The 22,410-nt window shown below is 50.0% G+C and overlaps 1 protein-coding gene and 1 non-coding gene across 4 annotated transcripts in view; both read left to right on the top strand.

Moving 5' to 3' along the window:
• The window catches only part of SHROOM2 (shroom family member 2), a 157,579-nt gene that overhangs the window by 20,719 nt on the left and 114,450 nt on the right, over positions 1-22,410 (top strand). The window lies entirely within an intron of this gene.
• Positions 16,754-16,838, top strand: TRNAQ-UUG. The gene has a single exon. It is a non-coding gene; the product is annotated as a tRNA-Gln (tRNA).

Here is a 22,410-nt window from a genome sequence, read left to right on the forward strand (position 1 = left end):
CATCAGGTATTAGTTTTCTTAGAAAGACAGGACCAGGGCACCTGGGTGGCTCAGTCGGTTGAGCGCCTGACTTTAGCTCAGGTCATGATGTCACACACAGTTCATGAGTTCAATCCCCGCATCAGGCTCTGTGCTGACAGCTCAGAGCCTGGAGTCTGCTTTGGATTCTGGGTCTCCCTCTCTCTCTACCCCTCCCCCACTGTGCTCTGTCTCTATCTCTCTCTTTCTGAAAAATAAAAATTTAAAAAACAAAACAAAAAAAGCGGCAGCATCTGTAGGACATGGGGGGAGTGAAATTTGTAATGAGCCAGTTGGAAAGGATATGGACCACCACTGCTGATCCTTGACTCTATTTCCTAGTAAGATCTGGTTCCACAGCTTAAAAAAATACACACACACACACACACACACACACACACACACACACACATTATTGATTACATAATGACCGCTTTTGAAATCATGTTTCAGATTTCAAGGTAGAAACAACATTTAGGTTTTAGGTAAAGGAGGTTAGTTACATTCTGGGTCTTCCCTCCAATCTTTTTTGTTGTTGTTCAGCTGTTTAAACATTGAAGGGTCATTGATTTCTAGTAAGAGAGGGAACATCTAAGTCGGGATACATAAGGCCGGAAATCTTCCATTGATTCTCCCATCCCCCAGGAATCGTGCATTTGGACAAAAGTGATTGCGTGAGCCCTTTCCTAGCTAGCTGCGGGAATTCAGAGCACGAGCAGGGGAACAATGATGGAAAGCTAGAGGAACATTCTGGGTATTGGAATGCCAGCTAGTGGGTCAATAGCCCTGCTGTGCTTCTGTGATCCCAGCACACAAGAATTCTGCCCTTTTGAACTGTGCGGGGTCTTACTGGGCTGGGTGGGTCAGTGAGGCTGATTTCCCTGATTGGGAGCGAGCTTGCATAGCGGCTCGGAACCTGGGAAGTGTGGGCAGAGACATTCCAAGGCAAACGTTCCCAGGAGTGTCCTGTGGGGCAGGGCATGGGCAGCCACTCACCGGGGCCGCCACCTTCCGGAATTCTCAGGATTGCTTTCAGGACAGGAGTGTTTCGCTTCTTATAGTGTAGTATGTCTTTTTCAGATGTGATGGAGTAATGGCAGGAAAGTTCACTATTGTCACATTGGGAGCTTTGGGAAAAGAAGTCCTAAATGTCAAAATACAGTGGTTGTGGAATAACTTTAAAGGACTCTATCTAGAAAATTCCAAATTAAAAAAAAAATCTCTTTGCTCTGTGTTAAAGAAAACAAAAGGAATCCTGAGGAATGTATTTTTTAAAATTTTTAAATGTTTATTTATTTTTGAGAGAGAGGGCGCAAGGAAGGGAGGAGCAGAGAGAGGGAGGGAGACACAGAATCCAAAGCGGGCTCCAGGCTCTGAGCTGTCAGCTGGGACACCAACAAGGGGCTTGAACTCACGAACAGTGAGATCATGACCTGAGCCGAAGTCGGACGCTTAACCAACTGAGCCCCCCAGGCGCCCCGGAATGTATTTTAAGCCCACTTTGTGCACTGGGCTAATTTGTCCTGTGGCTCTTTGTCCTTAGTAGAGACCATGTTCATCCTATAATTAATCCTCGCTTCCAGAAAATGTATTTGTGCAGATAATCCCATGACAGCATGAAATTTTAATTTAACTGTTAAAGCGTTTTAGGTCTCACAAACTGGTGAGAATCTTCCAGTGTTCTGTTCCCATAAAGCCAACTGGAGATAAGAAAATTAACGAGCTGTCTTTTTAGAGAAAGTTCCGCTCGTTAACTTCCAGTACTCTTCCTGTGTTTGTATCCACACTGATCAAAATTCTACCTGGCCTAGCTCATTCTTTAGGACCTTGGGTGAAAGGACAGTGGGGACAGCCCTTGGGAAACCTTCTGCAAGGTTTCTTTTCCTTTAGTCGCTGAGTGCTCCAGCTGGGTTCCAGGTACCGTCAGCAGGGAGTGTGTGTGTTACGGTGAGAAACCGTCAGGAGCCACCTCCCTCAGTCTTTGCTGCTCCACCTTGTGCCGCCACCCACAGGAGACCTCGAAAGGGGGGTGCTCAGGCTCCATCCATCAGAACCCCTGGGTGTATTTTAAGTTCCCCAGGTGATTCCACCTTGACCCTTGGCCTCCTACAGCCGCACCGGTCCCTTTAGCTCAAGCTTCCCCAACTAGCAACTCCCATGCTTGACAACAGGAGCCCGGTTCCCCTGGGGTCAGCATCCCCACCGCACTGCCCAGCGCCTGACACCTTATGGGCACTCAGTGAATGGGTTCTCAAGTTCAAGGGTGCGTTCTTTTTCCTTTTGCATGTTGCATCTTTCTGTACGTATATTCGGGGATATAAGTCTAGGGTTGCAAAGCCATGTCTTTCGTGAGTCACCCAACCTGATGCATCACTGCTGAACTTGGGTGACCCAGACGAAATAGACTTTTGAATAATATAAGTTTATTGTAACATGTAAGTGATATTCCAAAATCTGTTTCTAAGAATAACTTTATCTTCAGCTCTTATTGACTGATTACTTAAAAACAGTATCATCAACAACAACAAAAATCACTGTATACATTCTCACCTTGCACAGGATGAGCAGGATTCGGGGAGCCTTACCTAAAGGCTCAACTGCTTTTTTTTTTCTCTTTTTAGTTTATGTATTTATTTTGAGAGAGAGTGCACACACGCACACGTGGAGAAGGGGCAGGTGGAGAGAGAATCCCAAGCAGGCTCCATACTGTCAGCGCAGAGCCTGATGCGGGACTCAGTCCCACAAACTGTGAGATCGTGACCTCTGCTGAAATCAAGAATCTGATGCCTGACTGAGCCACCCAGGCACCCCCAAGGCTCAAACGCTTCTGAAGGGTGGACAGTCAGGAAGCATGCTGAGCCTTAGGGCTTCTGTTGGGCCTTAAAACTCCGGTAAAACCTGATCCCTGGAAACATTACTGCCGGTTTGGGGCCGAGAGAGGTAGGGGGATGACTTCGAGTTTCTTCGAACACAGTGGACTGAAATCTGGGCTGTGCATTGGAATCACCTGGGGAGCTTGGAGAGCTATTGATGCCCAGTAGGATATGCACCCTCAGATCAATTAAGTCAGGATCACGGCATGAACCCAGGTATCGATGATTTTAAAGCTTAGCAGGAGATTCAAATGTGCAGTCAAGGTAGAGAATCACAGCCTTACGTTTTCGCCCTAACTCATGCTGGTAGGTGCACAGCCAGGTACCAAGAGTTCTCTGCAGAGCTCAAGAACACAATTTAGTCCACCTGGCCAGAGGGCTCCCTGGGTGCCCTGAACAGGTGTGTTTTCCGAGCTTCAGGAAATCCCTTTGGTTCCCTTTGGGCCAGGGCAGGGGAGCAGGGTCCAGCTGTGGCTGAGCTCTGGTGGCCTCGGGGATCACTAGACGGGTAAGAGGGCAGCCTCTGTGCCGAGGCTGGGGCTGAGGGATTTTAAAGCAGAAAAAGATCGGGATGATGAGCTGTATTGGATGGGGTGCTGGCTCCCAGTTGCGGACCTGCCAGGTGCTGGGCTAAATGCTTTGTTGCAAGGATTCTCTAAGTGCCGATTCCCTGAATCCGCAGCATCCGCCTCCTCCCGGAGCTTGTCAGAATGCAGACTAACAAGCCCTGTCCCAGACCCTGGACTGGCAGCATCAGAATCTGTGTTTGGGGCCCAGCGAGATGTTTTTAGGCTCCTCCATGGCATCCTGATTGTAGGCTGATTTTTTTATTCTTATTTATTTATTTATTTATTTTTGAGAGAGAGAGAGACAGAGAAAGAGGGGGAGAACCCCAAGCAGACTCCGCACTCCGCGCAGAGCCCGATGTGCGGCTTAAACAGAGATCATGACCTTGGGTGAAGTCAAGGGTAGGACGCTTGCCTGACTGAGCCACCCAGGTGCCCCGGGAACCCAGTTTTATATGCTTTATCTTATTCCTTATATCTCTCGAAGGAAGTGCTCATTACTTTTTACGTGTGATAGCTATTGGAACAGATGTTTGGAGATAGACGTCCAGAGTTGCAAAGTTGGTGGATGGTAGAGCTGTGAACTGGGCTCGGCTCGGTGCCCTACGGCCCTGGAGGTGGGGCTCTGGGACTTGGGGCTGCTGCTTTGAAAGCCCCTGAATCCAAGTTCACTTTCACGCGTGTACTTCCAGCGTTGACAAGATGAAATGAAATATAAGGTATGTAAGTGTATGATTAGCAGTCAGTGATTCACACTGATGTTTAGCTTTTTAAAGAGTGCTTATCTGGACCTTGTGGAGGATCGCTTTCCACCTTATGAGTGACTGTCGTGGCTTGGGTTTTTCTTAAAATCCTGTGTGTGTGTATACTTAAACACAGACACATCTTTACAGACGGCAAAGCAATACTTACTTTATTGCTTGACAGACGGCAAAGCAATACTTACTTCCATTTGAACAGGCAAGCAAAAAAACCTCAGCAAGGTGTCAAGCCTGTAGAATCTTGTGGGAGTTAGGAAACCGGATGCTAACCCCTCCTTGTGCACTGACCTGGGAGAGTCACTGAAAGTCTCTGAGCAGTTTTCCCGTGTGAAAGTTGGGGACATATCAGCGAGGTTTGAGTAGTGGGCTAGAGGGTTTTATGCACGTTTGGGGCACACGTGTATGCTGCTGATGGTATTACGGGCAACACTAGTCAGATCCCCGCCTCAGCATGTCCTTCCAGCAGGCGCCCTTGGTTTGTCGGGCCGAGGGCTGATGCTGCAGGTTGATGGCAGCAATGGCCAGGGCCGTGCGTTGGCTGTGGAATCCCAGGGATGCCCTGTCTCCGCGACGGGGTAACCGAGCCACCGTTTGTCCGGACAGCAGGTAGCCACACACTCTTTGCTCCCCTTCAGTCCTCAGGGGGACAACAAGAGCACATGGAGGGTTCTAGAACTAGAAGACTGGGAGCCAGTCCTAGTTCCAGAAACTTTTTTCATGCATGGAAACCAGGACCCAGAGTCTCAGGGTTGAGAATTTGCTGTTGGCTGCAGATGAATCATAAAGGTATTTTCTGAAGTTAGCACTTAAGATAGAAAGTATGATTCAGGTTGGAAAGAGTACGCACCTGTCTGCTCCAGCAGTTACCTGAATATGCTTATGACGACATTCTGATTGGGGTGGGTTAGTTACGGTGAATGCTTTCGTGATGAGAAAACCAAAGCCTGAGACCTAATGCAGCATGATTCTGGTGTCAGGTTCAGCTGGGAGAACACTGCAGCCCAGTGTTCTTGAAGGTCAGTAGTTGGTGTCTTCAGAAAATAAGCAGGTGTTTTTCCAGCAGCATGTCCGGGTGCTTCCGAGGGTTTGGATGTACAAGAGGCAACGTACACACTATTTACACTATGTCAAGTGAGTGTGATTGGGTTGGTGGAAGACGGAAAGAGACCCCACATCCTGGGATGAGGAATGCCGTGCCAGGGCGCCTGGGTGGCTCCGTCGTTAAGCATCCGACTCGGCTCAGGTCATGATCTCCTGGCTTGTGAGTTCGAGCCCCACATCGGGTGAGCCTCAGCCCTGCTTCGGGTCAGCCCCACTTCCCTCTCTCTGTCGCTCTCCCTCCCTCTCACTGCCCTTGCTCACTTGTACTCTCTCTCTGTCTGCTAAAAAATAAAAAAGGAGTAGTGTGCCAGCATACATGTCTTTGAGGGGTCTTTTGGAACTCTGCTGTTCACCTTTAACCAGAGTGTGAGATTCCGTGTGCCAGCCATCAGAGCTGGTGACGGAGGCAGGCTCTGCAGTTAGGGAGCCGTGTATTCAGCACGGGGAGCTCCCTAGTGAGCTGGAAGAACCAGCAGGAGCACGCCTGCGGAGCAGATGTGAGGCCATAAACCGTGGGGATTAGTGTGTGGCGGGGCCATGAATCACCGGCCCCACTGCCTGTCCAACACTAAAGGGCGTGTAGCGCTGTGGGGCGGAGGCACCCGCTAGGAGCCCCAGCTTCACCCTGGCTGGCTGATTTATCAGGTGTTCCCCTGGCCAAGGTCAAGACATCAAATACTTGATGTCTCCTGTTTCGTGTCTAGGCCTTAGCAAAAGCCCACCTCGTAAGGGGTCAGAGGGAGGGTGAGGACTTATTTGTTCTGGTTTCCGGGCAGCAGGTGGCCAGATGCAAGGGCTTTCACGGACCGAGCATTTGCAGAGGAGAGGAGAAGAGAGGAGGGCGTTGTCAGTATCACCCAGACCGACCTGGCCGTTTTCTTTCTCCGGATAACAAATGTTTTCTGGTATTGTTCTGGCAGAGGAAACCTTCGGGCACTGCTGAGCCTCGGTGTGCTAGGGCAGGGCACGTCTGACAGCTGCAGCCTTAGAGGAGGGCTGAGCTGACCGTCGCAGGGGCAGCCAGTTCTCCGGCTGGGGCAGAGACCGGCCTCGCCGGGGAGTGTGGGTGCTCCCGCCGGCCGCTTCCCGTCGCCCCTGGGGAACTTAATCCTTTCTCGCTGGCTCTCCCCTTAAGATCATGAGTTGGCTTCTCCTCTGCAAGCCTGCCAATTCCATTCCCCGTTTTCCCAACCTTTCCGAAATGCCCCTCTCCTAGGTGATGACTGAGAACATGGTTCAAAATATTCAGTGATATTTCATCTGCAGATTTTTGCTTCAGACTTGGCTGTGAACCTCTGTTTCTTTTTAGTCATGTCCCCCCCACCCCTCTCCCGGGACCTCATTAGGAACCTCCCAAGTGAGTGCTTGGTTACTGAGACCTTGAATACCAAGGGTTCCTCGCATTGGAGAGCCCCTCGTGCTCATCTGTGTGTGCTTATCAGAGCCGAGAACTGGAGAGAGCCAGGGCTGTTCTGATGGAATGGACAGCAGCCTCTGTGGAAAAAGGGACCGTGTGGGCTCACCCACCTGGGGGGTCCCGGGTGTGTCTGCCATCATAGGAGACGTGGGGCTCGTACACATGCCGGGAGGCCTGTCCATATGACCGTGTCGTTCCTGCTGGCTTCATTCTCAACCAGATTCTGGGGTACCTGGGTGGCTCAATTGGTTAAGCATCCAACTTTGGCTCAGGTCATGATCTTGTGGCTCGTGAGTCCGAGCCCCGCGTCGGGGTGCAAATGCTGGAGGCATTTTGGTTGCGCTAGCTTGAGGGGAAGGTGGCTGTTGGCATCTCGGGTGAAGACCGGGGGCACTGCTCAGCCCCCTACAGTAAACAGGATGCCACCCCCTCCCCACCGAGAACCATCTGTCCCAACGTGTCAGTGCTGCTGCATGGAGAACTGTGGCCTGGAACCCTCCCTTTCTCCAGGGACTGTGGTCCCTAGCCCAGGGTAGGGTGGTATGACCCGGTTGTTGGGAGTAGGGCAGAAGAAAAGGGAAAGCGATGGGAAAGCCAGTAGTGGAGAGATGGTTTCCTCAGGACAATGGAACACTGGCCGACAAGGAGCCGTCGCGAGTTAGACACTAGGTGTGGACCCTGGGGGTGCCGTGTGTCTGTTCTCCAGAGTAGTTCCGGTGGGTGTTCATCAATGCCTGCTAACGTGTTTGTCAGTCATCAAGCCATCTGGGTTTCATTTTTTAATATTTGTTTATTTATTGTGAGAGAGCAAGTGAGGTAGAGTGTGAGTTGGGGAGACGGAGAGAAGAGAACCCCAAGCAGGCGCCTCGCTGTCAGCAGAGAGCCTGACGCGGGGCTCGAAGTCACAAACCGTGAGATCGTCACCTGAGCCAAAGTCGGATGTTTAACCGACTGTGCCACCAGGCACTTCAAAATTGCCCCTTGTCTTAGAGGACAACGGTCAGCTCTGTTGTGCGGAACCTTGTCCTCCACCCCCTCTCTGGGTTTGTCCTCTGGTCCCCGCTGGTTGACCTTCCGCTGTTGTTCTCTGTCTTTACGTTCTGTCCCCTGGAACCTTCTCTTCTGTGCTTTCAGCCCTGTCTAGTTTCTAGGCACCTGCCAGGCACTCCTGCCCTTCAGCCCCACCTATTCTGCAGCTTCCTTTTGCTTCCTACCCACACACCATGCCGTGGCGTGGGGGCGGTGGGTGGACCTAGCTGTGGTTAAATGCTTTGCATTCGTACATCTGGTAGACCACACCGCCTGTGAAATCTGTTTCTGTTTTCTTTGTGGAAGGTGTTCGGGGCTTAGCTGGAAATGCCCGCTCGGGAGGTGTTGGGCTGGGGGGGAGGGCACAGGCTGGAGGTCCACGGTGGTGGTAAATTGTGCTTCAAGGCTCTGGATTGGGGAAGGTGGCCCAAGGACAGCAGAGAGAGGGAAGGGACGTGGCGAGGGAGGAAGACAACAGCTAGGGAGGGGGAAGCCCACACCAAGGGTGGACTGTGGTCTAACCTGTGTGTGGACATGTCCCAAAGGAACATGTACTCTGTGTGCTGGTGGGACGCTTCCTATCTCGCCTTCCCTGTGATTTCCCCGCCCCTGCAAATATCCAGGTTTGCCTGGAACTGCCTCCCGGAGCCACCATGGGAGGCGTTAGGATAGGCATCTTCTGGGAAGAAAAGGGGTCCCGAAGAGGGCAGAGACGGTGTGCTGGGGTTTTCTCACTGCGCGTGAGCACAGATCCCAGACACCTGCATCCCATGAGCAGACACACAGCAAACCCGTCCGTGGGTTTCTGCCCCGCAGCCTGGTGCCAGCATGAAGAACCAGGCGGCTGTGTTAAGCTTGCTGCTCGTGTGTCCTCGTTGGCCAGTCAAGGTCGTCTCTGCTCTGGAAAGTAGATTTTAGCCTGCTTACCCTGGAAACGGCTTGCTGGTGGGGAGAAACACAGTAGCAATATTTACTGTAAATAGGGTGACCTAATATTTTTGTTTTAGAGATGGGAGTCAGGAAATTTGACTTGAACTGCCACTTTTTTTTTTGCTTGACCTGTACCTTGTGCTTTGTGGTTGGTCGCATGGAGGAGAGGGACCAGAAGCCCATAGGAACAAGGGGCGGGTTGGTATATATGTGCACGTGTGTGTGTGTGTGTGTGTGTGTGTGTGTGTGTGTGTGTGTGTGTAGCCTGTGGTTTCTGGGAGTCCTGTGTCTCCTTCTCCTCCCTCCCCCTTTCCTTCCTTCTCGGGTCCCACTTCTTCTGCCCCATGTCTCTATTTCTTGACTGGTGAGTTCAGGTAAAATCCAACCCTTGCCTGCCTGTTTCCTCATCTGTAAAAGGATTTGGAAAACCCTACCTTACAGCACTGCTTCCAGAATGTGGAGGGTCTTGTATGTTGCCTGAAAGTCAGATGGTGCCCAGCAGAGCAGGGCTAGAGCTGACTAAGAACATCGGATGCTCGCGGCGCCTGGGTGGCTCAGTTGGTTGAATGTCTGACTTCGGCTCACGTCGTGATCTCATGGTTCGTGAGTTCAAGCCCTGCGTTGAATTCACTGCTTTCAGTGCAGGGCCCACTCTGGATCCTCTGTCCCCGTCTCTCTCTGTCCCTCCCCTGCTCATGCTCGCTCTCAAAAATGAGTAAGTGTTAAAAAACAAAAAACACATCTGATACTCACGTGTGCCTGCCACCCCTCGCTGTTCTCCCTCTGTGTGCCGGTTCCTTTGTTCCTCCCTGGTCCCACGCCCTGCCTCCTGCTTTCTTAGACACCTTTATGCAGGCATAGGATTTCCTAATTCACCCATATTGGGGCACCTGGGTGGCTCAGTCAGTTAAGCGTCTCACTTCCGCTCCGCTCGTGATCTTGCGGTTTGTGGGTTCAAGCCCCGCGTCGGGCTCTGTGCTGACAGCTTAGAGCCTGGCACCTGTGTCAGATTCTGTGTCTCCCTCTCTCTCTGCCCCTCCCCCAGTCACACTCTCTCTTTCTTTCTCAAAAATAAACATTTAAAAATAATTGAAAATAGAATAAAATTCACCCGTATTAAGTGTGCACCTCAGGGACCCAGTCCCCTCAGAGCTGTGCGCCCATCACTGCTACCCAGTGTTTGGGGCCATTTCCATCACCCCGGAAGATCCTCTGCAGCCTTTGTACCTCCGTGTTCCCGCCTCAGCCCCAGGCAACCTCGAATCTTCTGTCTCGAACAGGTTGGCCTATTCTGGACATTTCCCACAGACGGGAGTCCTGCACTCCTCTGGCCTCTGCGTCTGGCTTCATTCGCTCGATGGGACCTTTTCCAGGTTCATCCACACTGGAGCGTACCGGCATTTCTTCCCTTTTCCTCGCCGAGCGCTGTTTCCCTGGGCGTCAGACCACATTTGTCCGTTCACCAGCTGATGGACACGCTGAGCTCTCCACGCGGGCGGTCCTCCACGTCTTATAGGTGCTCTCGGGAGGTGGCCGGGCTCTGTGGTCACTTAAGTCCTCGCAATATCCATTCCATCACTCGTGAGCAGGGATGGGGGGTTTCCTCTTAATATATCGTAGGACTGTTAGAAAATCTAATAAGCCAACTATTTGAACAATGTGTCTCGTGGCGTTTCTCTCTGACCTCAGGAAGTAACTCTGAATTCTTGTAATGTGGAGAAAAATCCCCAGCTTTGTCACACTGAGAGCTAAATGGAGAGCGGTTCGGGAGGCATACTGTCTAGCGAGATTTCTCTGAAAATGTGTGGTGCGGTGTGCACATGTCTCGTCTTGCCCTCCTGAGAGGGTGGGATGCGGAAGGAACCTGGGAAGGGAGGCTCGGTCTGGGCAGAGGCGGGCCTCAGCTGTCCGTGATAGTGGCCTGCACCCCGTTGCTCTGCTTTCTCTCTGGCGTGGCGCTGGCCTGAGGCGCTCGGACGCTTGCTGCCCTGGGCCTCCGGGGACCCCGGCTCCTTCCCGGATGTGGCAGGGCCCGGGAGGTGTCTTCCACTGGGCTCAGCGGTCCCAAGGACGGTGGGGAGGTGCTCCTTGGGGGGTGGGGTGTCGAGCAGGGGCAGGGTTTCAGTACGGGATTTGGCTGCACTTGGCCTCCTGCGGACCCCCGTGAGGCAGGTGTGGATCTTGTTGCCGCCTCCACGGGAGCCTCCCGCCCCACAGCACAGATCGAGTCTTGACTGTTGAGGCAGGTGGAGTAGTTTGCACCAAAGCATCTAGGATAGCAAGCTGTGCATCATGGTAGAGACTTTGTTCTCACACTTGCAGTGTGACCCTAAGCCCTCCAGAGCTAAATGAGACAGAAGGAAACAAAACACCAAAACACCTCAAGAGAAGTTGAAGCTAACCTCTTCTTGCTGGCCCAGCTGCTTTTGGAAAACATTTGCATACACTGATCAAAGAGGGCAGGCACTTTGTCCACAGCCAGCTTTTCTCCCCTTTGTCACTGAGGGGCCACAGCAATCCTCCGCTAAGGGGCTCACGATTAGGCTTCTATGGAAGCAATCAGAAACCAAGCAACACTGAAACAGTGGCATCCCTTTCTTGACTGAAATTTCACCAGGTGGCTCTTGGTGTTGATAGCCATCATCGAGCCGTGTCTGCTTACATCGAATATTATTTGTCACTTCCTGACTGCTCTACTGGGTCCCACCGACCTGTGTGTGTGCTGCGTGTCATCTGTGCCCACGGGTGCCGGGTTTCTGTATCGACAGGGCGGCACGGGGAGGGAGGAGGCTTTCCGTTGGTCACCTGTGCTTTCGGTGGGGCATGTTTGAGTGATTGGTGGCCTTCTCTTATCTCCCACGTAGCCTTACCCAGTCTGGAGGGAAACCTTGCTTGTTAATCTGGCTGGTCCTAAAGTTCAAGAGCTTCTCCACACCCCCAGCCCTCCAGAAAACAAGCGACTTCAGAGTTTTTGGAAACTACAATTGAAACTCTTGGTGGCCTAATGTGATTCTTAATTGCTTAGAACCCAGCCATGAGGCTTTGCAAAGTCTTTCGAGAGGAATTTTTTTTTTTTAAGCCTTTAAAGAATAGAGTTTAGTCGGATGGTCCAGTGGAGGTTTTCACGTACGTATACATCTGTTTCACGTATACGTATACATTTCACGTACGTATATGTAGATTGACACTTCTGGGGATCGTCTGTGTTGTTGAATTCGCCCGTTGCCTCTGTTGCGCTGACCGGTGTCACATTGGCAGATTGCACGTTAGATGCGTGAGTTTCTTTTTTTTAACATCAGAGGCTAATTTTCAGAACATAACTAGGGGTGCCTGGGTGGCTCGGTCGGTTAAGTGTCCAGCTCTTGGCTTCGGCTCACGTCATGATCTCACAGTTCGTGAGTTCTGCATTGGCAATGTGGAGCCTAGCTGGGATTCTCTCTCTCTTCCCCTCTGTCTCTCTCTGACCTTCCCTACTTGCACTGCCTCTGTCTCTGTCAAAATAATTTTTTTTTTTAAATTACTCTTCCAACGTTTATTTATTTTTGGGACAGAGAGAGACAGAGCATGAACGGGGGAGGGGCAGAGAGAGAGGGAGACACAGAATCGGAAACAGGCTCCAGGCTCCGAGCCATCAGCCCAGAGCCTGACGCGGGGCTCGAACTCACGGACCGTGAGATCGTGACCTGGCTGAAGTCGGACGCCCAACCGACTGCGCCACCCAGGCGCCCCAATAAATTTTAAAAAAGATTAAATTTCAGGACATAACTGTAAGGAGAGCCAACAGGAGAACAATGTCTGTGAAGATACCTCTCCTTGTTGATGGAGGCAGGCAGTTCTGTGCCTTTTCTGACTTCTGCATTTTTGTCATCTGCCACGGAGCTCTCACTTCAACCTTGACTTGACTTGCCCACTTGAGATAAGACCTGTTTTCTACCAGATTTGAGGTCCTTGGAGACCCTGGTTTTATCAGGAGCAGGAGGAGAAGGTGACAGATGACTACAGGGCATGATACCAATTTGGAAAGAAAACTCCACTCTCCAAAAGCTTTGTACATTTTCCCGTCCATGTACATTTATTTCTAAGCCCTCTTGCTGTGCTAACCTTTTAAAAAATTAAAAGAACGTATATCACTTAGAGGCGGTCTTTTATACAGAAGATACTGTGAATGGTACTCCTGTGTATCTTTGATTTCTATCCCAAATTCTTGTGAATAGATTAGATTACAAACATTTTAATTTAACCTCAGGATTAAAATCCGTCCCTGCTATTTTAACAGTTGCCTGCTTGGGATTGTCTCTCTCTCCTGCTCTGTCTCCCTCTGAAATAAATAAATAAACATTAAAAAGAAAAAGAAGTTGTATACGTATATGCAACAGAGAAAGAAAAATTGAGTATATCAAGATTGGTAAATGTTTTTTAGTTAGGGAGTACAGGTGAGTGCCCTCCCCCCCCGACAGACACACTTCTTTATGCTTTTGTGTAATTTAAAACTCTGTTGCACTGAATACTTTTTTTTTCTAATTTCCAAAAAATTTTTTAAATTGTAGGGGCGCCTGGGTGGCTCAGTTGGTTAAGCGTCCGACTTCGGCTCAGGTCATGATCTCGTGATCCGTGAGTTCGAGCCCCGCATCGGGCTCTGTGCTGACCTCTCAGAGCCTGGAGCCTGTTTCAGATTCTGTGTCTCCCTCTCTCTCTGACCCTCTCCCATTCATGCTCTGTCTCTCTCTGTCTCAAAAATAAATAAACATTAAAAAAATTAAAAAAAAAATTTTTTTTAATTTTAAAAATTTTATTTGGTGGGGAGAGGGGCAGAGAGAAAATGAGTGAGAGAATCCCAAGCAGTCTCTGTGCTGTCAGCGCGGAGCCTGACGTGGAGTTCAGACTCTCGAACTGTGAGATCGTGGCCTGAGCTGAAATCGAGAGTTGGCCGCTCCATCGTCTCAGCCACTCAGGTGCCCCCTAAATGCTTATTTTTAAGAAAGCAAATGAATGTTGTATACAGCTTTGCAGAACTTGGCTTTTCCAACTAGGGTCATTTGAAGATGGAAAGATTTATTTCCTTTTTAAAAATTCATGACATCCTCCGTTGCAGCGCATCTGGTAAAACAGTGTGTGCGCAAGGATTTTTATGATGCATAAGATAGGCCGTAAGGTGTCGCGTATGCCTTCTGATGCATTTCATGCCTTTTCCCTCTGGCTTATGTGATGCATGGTGAAAAGCCCTATGGAGTTTTTGATTTGGACCTTCTGAAATCCCGAGGAAGAGGAAGAGGAGGGGACAGGAGAGAATATCCTGGAGGGGGTGGCAGGATGCCGGCTGCGTGGTTCCTTACCCTGAGGACTCCTGGGCCGCAGTCCCTGCACCTTATCCTGGGTGGCCGGAACAGCTGAGTCTGTGTTGTCTGACTCTTCCTTTCCGGCATCGCTGGACCCCCTCCAGCAATTATTCAGAATGCGTTCTGTGCAAAAATTACCGGTTTTCTCTAACGGGGCACAGAAGTGGATACTTACGTTCAAATATTCTGATTGATGCTGTGTGGGGTGTGTGTGTCCGTGTGCTCGAATTGTCTAGCAACTTCTTTAATGAGCATTCTGTGTTGGAAGTTTCTCTTATTTATGACTTCCTGGGATTTCTTGCTTTCAGTTCTTGTTAAAGTCATGTCACGTTTTAGGGAGTTTGGACGGACCCCTTTCCCTTTTAACCTGGTGTTCTACTTTGTGATACATTTTTTATTTAAACAAATTTCTGAAGGTCCTTGTGAGACTTGGAGGGATTTCACTGAAATATTGCTTTTTAAAAAATTTTTATTTATTTGTTTGTTTGTTTTTTCAACGTTTATTTATTTTTGGGACAGAGAGAGACAGAGCATGAACGGGGGAGGGGCAGAGAGAGAGGGAGACACAGAATCGGAAACAGGCTCCAGACTCTGAGCCATCAGCCCAGAGCCCGACGCGGGGCTCGAACTCCCGGACCGCGAGATCGTGACCTGGCTGAAGTCGGACGCTTAACCGACTGCACCACCCAGGCGCCCCTGTTTGTTTATTTTTGAGAGAGAGCGCAGAGAGAGAGAGAAAGAGAGGGCACGAGTGAGTGAGAGCTAGAGAGAGAGAGGGAGGGAGGGAGAGAATCCCACACAGTCGCCGCACTGGGAGTGCAGAGCCCCAGGCAGGGCTCTAGTTCTCCTGATGTGGGGCTAAAACTCACAAGCTGTGAGATCATATCTTGAGCTCAAGTCAGACACTTAACCGACTGAGCCACCCTGAAATATTCTTAATTTTTCCTTTGAACTACGGTAGGCAGGTTCCTGTCCTAGGGTCCTTGTGAGAGAATTCACACTGCATGGTGCATAGTGCTGGATGGCTTTCAACCCTGAATCACAGACATGGTGAGCTCGTAAGAGTGAATCACAGGGTCCCCTCCTTGAGTCTAAAGTGCGTGCCAGGGTCGCCTGGGTGGTTCAGTCGGTTAAGTGCTCGACTTCAGCTCAGGTCACGATCTCACGGTTCGTGAGTTCGAGCCCCACGTCGGGTTCTGTGCTGTCAGTGTGGAGCCTGGAGCCTGCTTCGGATTCTATGTCTCCTTCTCTCTCTGCTCCTTCCCTGCTCATGCTCTGTCTGTCTGTCTCTGTCTGTCTGTCTCTCTAAGATAAACATCAAAAAACTTTTTTTTTTAAATTTTTTTTTCAACATTTATTTATTTTTGGGACAGAGAGAGACAGAGCATGAACGGGGGAGGGGCAGAGAAAGAGGGAGACACAGAATCGGAAACAGGCTCCAGGCTCTGAGCCATCAGCCCAGAACCTGACGCGGGGCTCGAACTCACGGACCGCGAGATCGTGACCTGGCTGAAGTCGGACGCTTAACCGACTGCGCCACCCAGGCGCCCCTAAAAAACATTTTTTAAACAAATAAGTAAAGTGTGTGTCTAATTTGGTGGCCCAAATGCCTGTGGTTCAGGGTTTTCAGAGGGATCTCCCCGACGCCACCGCATGAAGACAGGAAGCTGAAGCAGGTTTCTGTCCGGTCGTTTGGTTAAATGAAACTGCCCGGCCTCAGGAATGCTGTCGTACATTCCATGTCTGGTGGTGAGGGCAGGAGCCTGGAATTTGGTGGTGTCCTCTGTCCCTCCCTCTGTCCCCTTTCCCTTCCCTGCTCCCTCTTCTGGGAGTGGAGTGGGCTTGTCTTGGGGCGTGGGGGTGGGGAGGAACAAAGCTGGGCTCTGTCCCCAGGGCTCCTGTGATCTTTTCTGACCCTGTCCCGCCGCAGTCAGAAATGCGAGGTGCCATCCACCCACCTAGTAGGGGCTCGTAATCCAGCGTGCCCTGACTACCAGCAGCCTGCCGGCCCCACTTCTCAGGAACACAGGGGCTCCTGGGGTCCCCAGGCAGGAGCGAGTGCTGGTCACTCATGCGGCTGGTCTCCCATGTCCTGGCCACACACAGTACATTGTTGCTGTTTTTAATTAAACCTGTGTTTGGGGGAGAGTTTGTGATCTACAGAGAAGTTGCGAAAGTGGCACAGAGCACCCCCACGTGCCCCACGCGCCCAGTTTTCCCCTTGGTAGAGGGAATGGCGGTAGTTTTCTCCAGTGACCCAATATTGATACGTGACCACTAAGCTCGTATTGTATTCAGCTTTCCTTAGTTTTCCTCTGATGCCTTTTCCGTTCCAGGATTTCATCCAACACGCCACAACATACTCAGTTCTCTTGCTGCCTTGGGCTCCTCTTGACCGTGACCATTTCTCAGGCTTCCCTTGTTTTGACCCTGACCGTTTTGAGCCGGGCTGGTTGGCTGTTGTGTAGAGTGCCCTGCTCTCCAGGACAGTGCAGTGCAGTGCATTTGTCTGACATTTCTGTCACGGTGAAACTGAGGTTCTGGTTTTTGGGGAGGAAGAGCACAGAGGTCAAGCAGCATTCTCATTACCCATAATGTTTTTTACTTTGATTTTCCAGTTTTCCTAATTTTAGAAGTTAAGATGTTTCACATCTGCTTTGGAAATTTTGAACTCCAGGGGAGGAAAAGCACGGAATTTCCTTCTGAAACTCTTTTTGTGGGAGCCTGGGTGGCTCAGTCGGTTGAGCGTCTGACTTTGGCTCAGGTCATGATCACACTGCTTGTGGGTTCGAGCCCCGCGTCGGGCTGGGTGCTGACCGCTCAGAGCCTGGAGCCTGCTTTGGATTCTGTATCTCCCTCTCTCTTTGCCCCTCCCTTGCCTGCGCTCTGTCTCTCTCTGTCTCTCAAAAATGAACGAACATATGGGGCGCCTGGGTGGCGCAGTCGGTTAAGCGTCCGACTTCAGCCAGGTCACGATCTCGCGGTCCGTGAGTTCGAGCCCCGTGTCAGGCTCTGGGCTGATGGCTCGGAGCCTGGAGCCTGTTTCCGATTCTGTGTCTCCCTCTCTCTCTGCCCCACCCCCGTTCATGCTCTGTCTCTCTCTGTCCCAAAAATAAATAAACGTTGGGAAAAAAAAAAAATGAACGAACATTTAAAAAAAATTTTTAACTCTTTTGGCAAAGCCACTTTTTTATTGGAATTGTCCAGCTGGGGTGCAGTTATGGGCTGAATTTTTGTCCCCCCTCTAAATTCATGTATTGAAACCCTAATTCCTAGCCCCTCAAAATGTGTTAGGGCATTTAAAGAGGTGACAAAATTAAATGAGGCTCTAATCTAACCTGATTGGCGTCCTGACGTGAGGAGGAACAGACAGACACCAAGGATTCTTGCAGACAGAGGAAGGCCACGTGAGGAAAGTGGCTGTCTGCAAGCCAAGGAGAGCGGATGTATTTCTATTGTTTAAGCCACCCCATCTGTAGGATCCGAGCTGACTGATGTGGCGGGGTGGGGTGGGGTTGGCGATCAACGCTGCTCTGCTGTTTGGACGTTTGTAGACGTCATCGTTTTGAACAGGAAGCCTGCCCAGCATGTCCTATAGATACGTTATTTATTCTGTTCTCTTCTGTACACTACAAATATGTTAGGTTTCAGAATAGCATTGGGATGGCTTGAATTGATACGTTGTTGTGTGCACCTTCTCCCCACGTCAGAAAAGCTGTCCGTCGTCAGGGCACATCGTATTGTTTTTCTTTTTAATTTTTTAAAATTATTTTTGGGAGAGAGACGGAGAGTGAGCGGTGGAGGGGCAGAGAGCGTGGGAGACACAAAATCCGAAGCAGGGTCCAGACTCAGAGCTGTCAGCACCGAGCCTGATGTGGGGCTCGAACCCACGAACCGTGAGATCATGGCCTGAGCCGAAACCAAGAATCAGACACTTCACCGACTGAGCCACCTAGGTGCCCCGGGCAGATCTCATTCTGTTGGGCTGACAAATTACTGTCCTTCTCTAGAGCGGCAGGCATTGGCAAGCCATCTGTGTTAAGAGCCAGATTGTGGCGTTTTCGGTTTGTGGTGTGGCAGGCCACACGGTCGCTGGGGCAGGTGCTGAGTGCACCTGTTGGCCAGCCCTTGCTCTGTTGCGGGAGGACACAGAACCATGACTCTCTCTTGAGGCTGTTGTTTATTTTTGCGGTCATGTCGTTGCTTTTTTGTGTAGATGGGCCCATCTCTAGGTAACAATGTCATGTTTTCTCTGGAAAGTCTTCCCGGGCATCTCCTCTGCAGGCCTGCTTCCCAAGTGCCGTGTTGCCACAGAGCGTCTCAGAGAGATCGAGAGCAGCCCATCACCCTGACCAGCGGCCAGCCTGAGCCACCGGACTGGCTCACTGTTCTCCAGAGCATGTACCCCAATCCTGCCTTTGAAACTGCAGGGGAGTCCTCTCAAGCTAGCATCCCTGCTCCTAGATGTGTGTGTGTGTGTGTGTGTGTGTGTGTGTGTGTGTGTGTGTGTGTTCTTGAAAACAAAGGCTTTTATTGTCTCTAGTTGTGGGGAAGGATGAGGGGGTGGAAGCTTCCAGAATGGAAAGGGCTCAGAGCCCAGGGCTGAACCCTGTCTGCACGTCAGCCCTCCCTGGCCCCTCCTCATCCTCGTTTCTGCTTTTCTCTGCCCTCCAGTCCCCGTCTGCTGCAGACGCCCTTCCCCGCGAGTTAAACATCATCCTTGGCAGCTGCCGTCCAGCCTCAGGGAAGGCGGATGACGAGGGACTCCGTGTGGCCCCTGTGCCTTATCCAGCTGCCTCCAGTGACTTGCTCTGCCTTGTTCTCCCTGCGGTCCCTGGGCCATGCAGAGCTGGCCTCGAATTTTTGTCCCCCCTCCCAGTGACCTAACCTCTGCCTCTGTACTCACCCATCCCCTTCCCATCCCAGTTCGCGACATCGTCTCAGATACGTCCCTATATGCGTCGAGTCCTGTCCCGGCTGGCTCCCCTTCCAGGTTATTAAGGTAGTCTCCTATGCTGGTCTTCCCCCTCCAGCACATCTATAAGCCTAGCTCTGTTTGTGCTCATTCCCTGCTCGAAATACTGTAGTGGCTCCTCCCCCATGGACTGCTGACTTTTAAAAATAATCTGGGCAAACAGGCCAAGGTCACTCACCTGCCGTAGCCTGGATATCTGTATTTTCCTCTCTCTGAGCCTGTGGACTCAACTGAGAAAGCCTCTGTGTTGTTTCCTTTTATGACCCGCCTGCCACTGCCTGCCACTTCGGTTCCCGTGTTCCCTGTGCCCAGAACTGCCTGCCTCTCAAGGGTCCCGTGCCTCACCCCATCTGAAACACCCACCCCCTCAAATCCACCATCTTCCTAGAGCTTTCAGTATTTGGTCCAAGTAGAGAAAGGCTCTCCCTGTGATTCCACTTGGAGCTTTGTTTTTATGTTTCCTATTTTATTTTATTTTATTTTATTTTATTTTATTTTATTTTATATTTTATTTTATTTTATTTTATTTTATTTTATTTTATTTTATTTTATTTTATTTTATTTTATTTTATTTTATTTTATTTTATTTTATTTTATTTTATTTTATTTTATTTTATTTTATTTTATTTTATTTTATTTTATTTTATTTTATTTTATTTTATTTTATTTTATTTTATTTTTATTTTAGAGAGAGAGAGTGCACAAGTGGAGGAAATGGGCAAAGGGAGAGAGAGAGAGAGAGAGAGTGAGAGTGTGTATCCCAAGCAGGCCCCACACTCAGATTGAAGCCTGATGTAGGGTTCGATCCCATGACCTGGGATCATGACCTGAGCCGGATTCAAGAGTAGGATGCTCGGGGTACCTGGTGGCTCAGTTAGTTAAGCATCTGACCCTTGACTTTGGCTCAAGTTATGATCTCGAAGTTTGTGAGTTCGAGCGCCACATCGGGCTCCGAGCTGACAGTTTGGAGCCTGCTTGGGATTCTTTCTCTCCCCGTCTCTCTGCCCCTCCCCTGTTTCTCCCTCCAAATAAGTAAATAAACTTTTTTAAAAAAAAAAAAAGAGTAGGATGTTCAACTGACTGAGCCACCCAGCTGCCCCTGGAGCTTTGCTTTGTGACCTTGTATGGCCTGATACCGATGCTTTGTTTCACATATACATGATTCCTCGGAGGACACTGGCTGCCCCTGTGACATCTGTTCCCTCCCGAGGTTCCCACCTAGTTCCCACCTTCCTGGGCTGTGTCCGGCTTTGGGCATGGACCTGACTGGTTTGGAGGGGGGGGGCCACTGGTCTTTCCAGTGGTTTATTGTTGTTGTTTTGGTAGTGGGCATGTGTTTCCATTCTGGCCAGTAAAGTAGGTAGGGAGCTCTGGAGGGGGGCTTCAGGGAATAGATGCCCTGTCTTGTGCTGGGCACAAACCCAGCACAAACCCAGAACAGAGGGGTCGGCCTCGCAGACCCCTTGGCAGAGGGTGGGCTCACCTGTGAGCTTCTAGGCTTCTCCCGGCCTCACTTTCTCGTTTTCAGTGTTTGTCCAGGAGATCAGAAAACTTGGACTTACTGTACCCTTAAAGCTCTATTGTGGTTTAATTGTAGAGGAATTCTCTAACATGTTTCATTTAGTGACTTGCATCGGGACGAACGGCGGGTGATCCGAACATCCGTTTCTTCAGGGTTCACTGGTGTTGTCAGGTTACTGTAAGGGAACCAGTAACGAGAGGTGAATTTATGCCTCACCTCGATGCCTCACATAAGCTGGAAAGTGCATGTTTAAACCGGGAGCCCTGCCGTGTTCAGCTGTCTGTTTCTCCAGCCTTCCGGAAGGCAGTGCAGTGGTGGTAGGTGTCTGGCTTTGTCCTGTTCCTACTTCCCTGTAGCCTGCTCTGTGAATATTCTTCTGTGCTGTTCCCCCACTAGCTCCCCTGGCCATCATGTCTCCGGTCCCACAACTGCCAAAATGTATGGCGGGGGGGTGGGGGGCTGGCTGGCATCCTGGTTTCCTGATGCTTTTGCTGAGATGCCTTTTATCAGTCAACATAACCTTGACCCCAGGGGCCCTAGGCGTCTTACCTAGGGAATGAACTGTCCTGTCATTGGATACAGTTCTTGGACTGCAGCTCCCAGACACCAGCATTGTGATGGTAATGATGTGCGCTGACCTAACATTGGTATATGGAGGTGCCAGTCTGCACCCCAAGAAGGAGCTGATTCCATCTACAAAAGAACTTCTGGGGATCCGCTCCTATATGTGCTCTCAGTGTTACTGCTGTTTTTTAAATTTTATTTTCCTTTTATTTATTTTATTATTATGAAATAGTAGGTGCTCTTTATTTGTTAATATGTATCTTTTGGTGGTGAAGTAGAACTTGCATTCAGAAAAGTAAAAAATGACAACAGCTGGATGAATTTTCATGGAGTGAACACGGCTGTGTAAGTCATTATCCAGATCAAGAGATCGAACTTTCCTGTTTCTATGTTCTAGGCCCCACAGGTGCCACTGAACCTCTCCCCTGAAGATGCTGTGTCTTAAATTTTCACACCATAGATTAGCCTCTATTTGACCTTTATGTAAACGAAATAAATATATTCGTGTCCAGCCTTTTCACTCTTCTGTTTAAGAGATTGCAGCTATAGTAGCTCATTTTCTTTGCTGAACCACAGGGCCGTGTGTGTGTGTGTGTGTGTGTGTGTGTGTGTGTGTGTGTGTGTGTGTGTAAGGGGACTTTAGAAAATTCTTAGTGGCTTTGACATCCTTGTGGTCCCTTTTCATCCTTCCCCAGAGATGAGCCATCTTGAACACAGATTTGACATCTGTTGCCTCAGAGCCCACCCCTGGCTGCTCTGTGGCTGGGGTCTGCCTTCCAGAAGATTTATTGTTTTCTCGCAGACACTTTGTAACTACTTCAGTAGAGTGCTCAGATGCATGCTAGCTGCTTCTGTGGTTGATTTCCTTTCATGGAATTTTATAGATGGAATCTGGACTCCCCGAGACATATCAACTTCCCCCTTATAAAAGGGTAATCCAAGTGATAGAATATTGCTTTTGATCTGTTGAGTTTTGTCTTTGGGTTGCTTTCTTTTTTTTTTTTTTCATGTTTATTTCTTTATTTGAGAGAGAGAGAGCAAGAGAGAGAGCGTGTGCATGAGCAGGGCAGTGGCAGAGAGGGAGAGAGAGAATCCCAAGCAGGCTCCGCACTGTCAGTGCAGAGCCTGACCCGCGGCTCAAACCCACGAACCGTGAGATCAAGACCTGAGCCAAAGCCAAGAGTCAGACACTTAACTAACTGAGCCACCCAGGGTGCCCTGTGTTTTTGGTTTCTTAAAGCAGTTAGCTGTACTTACTGTTCCGTGCTTGTCTTGGCCTCAGCTCAGTATTTGGGAATCCAAGCAAATCTCCTTGTAG

Source organism: Felis catus, chromosome X (assembly GCF_018350175.1).
Source record: "Felis catus isolate Fca126 chromosome X, F.catus_Fca126_mat1.0, whole genome shotgun sequence".
Classification (NCBI taxonomy): domain Eukaryota; kingdom Metazoa; phylum Chordata; class Mammalia; order Carnivora; family Felidae; genus Felis; species Felis catus.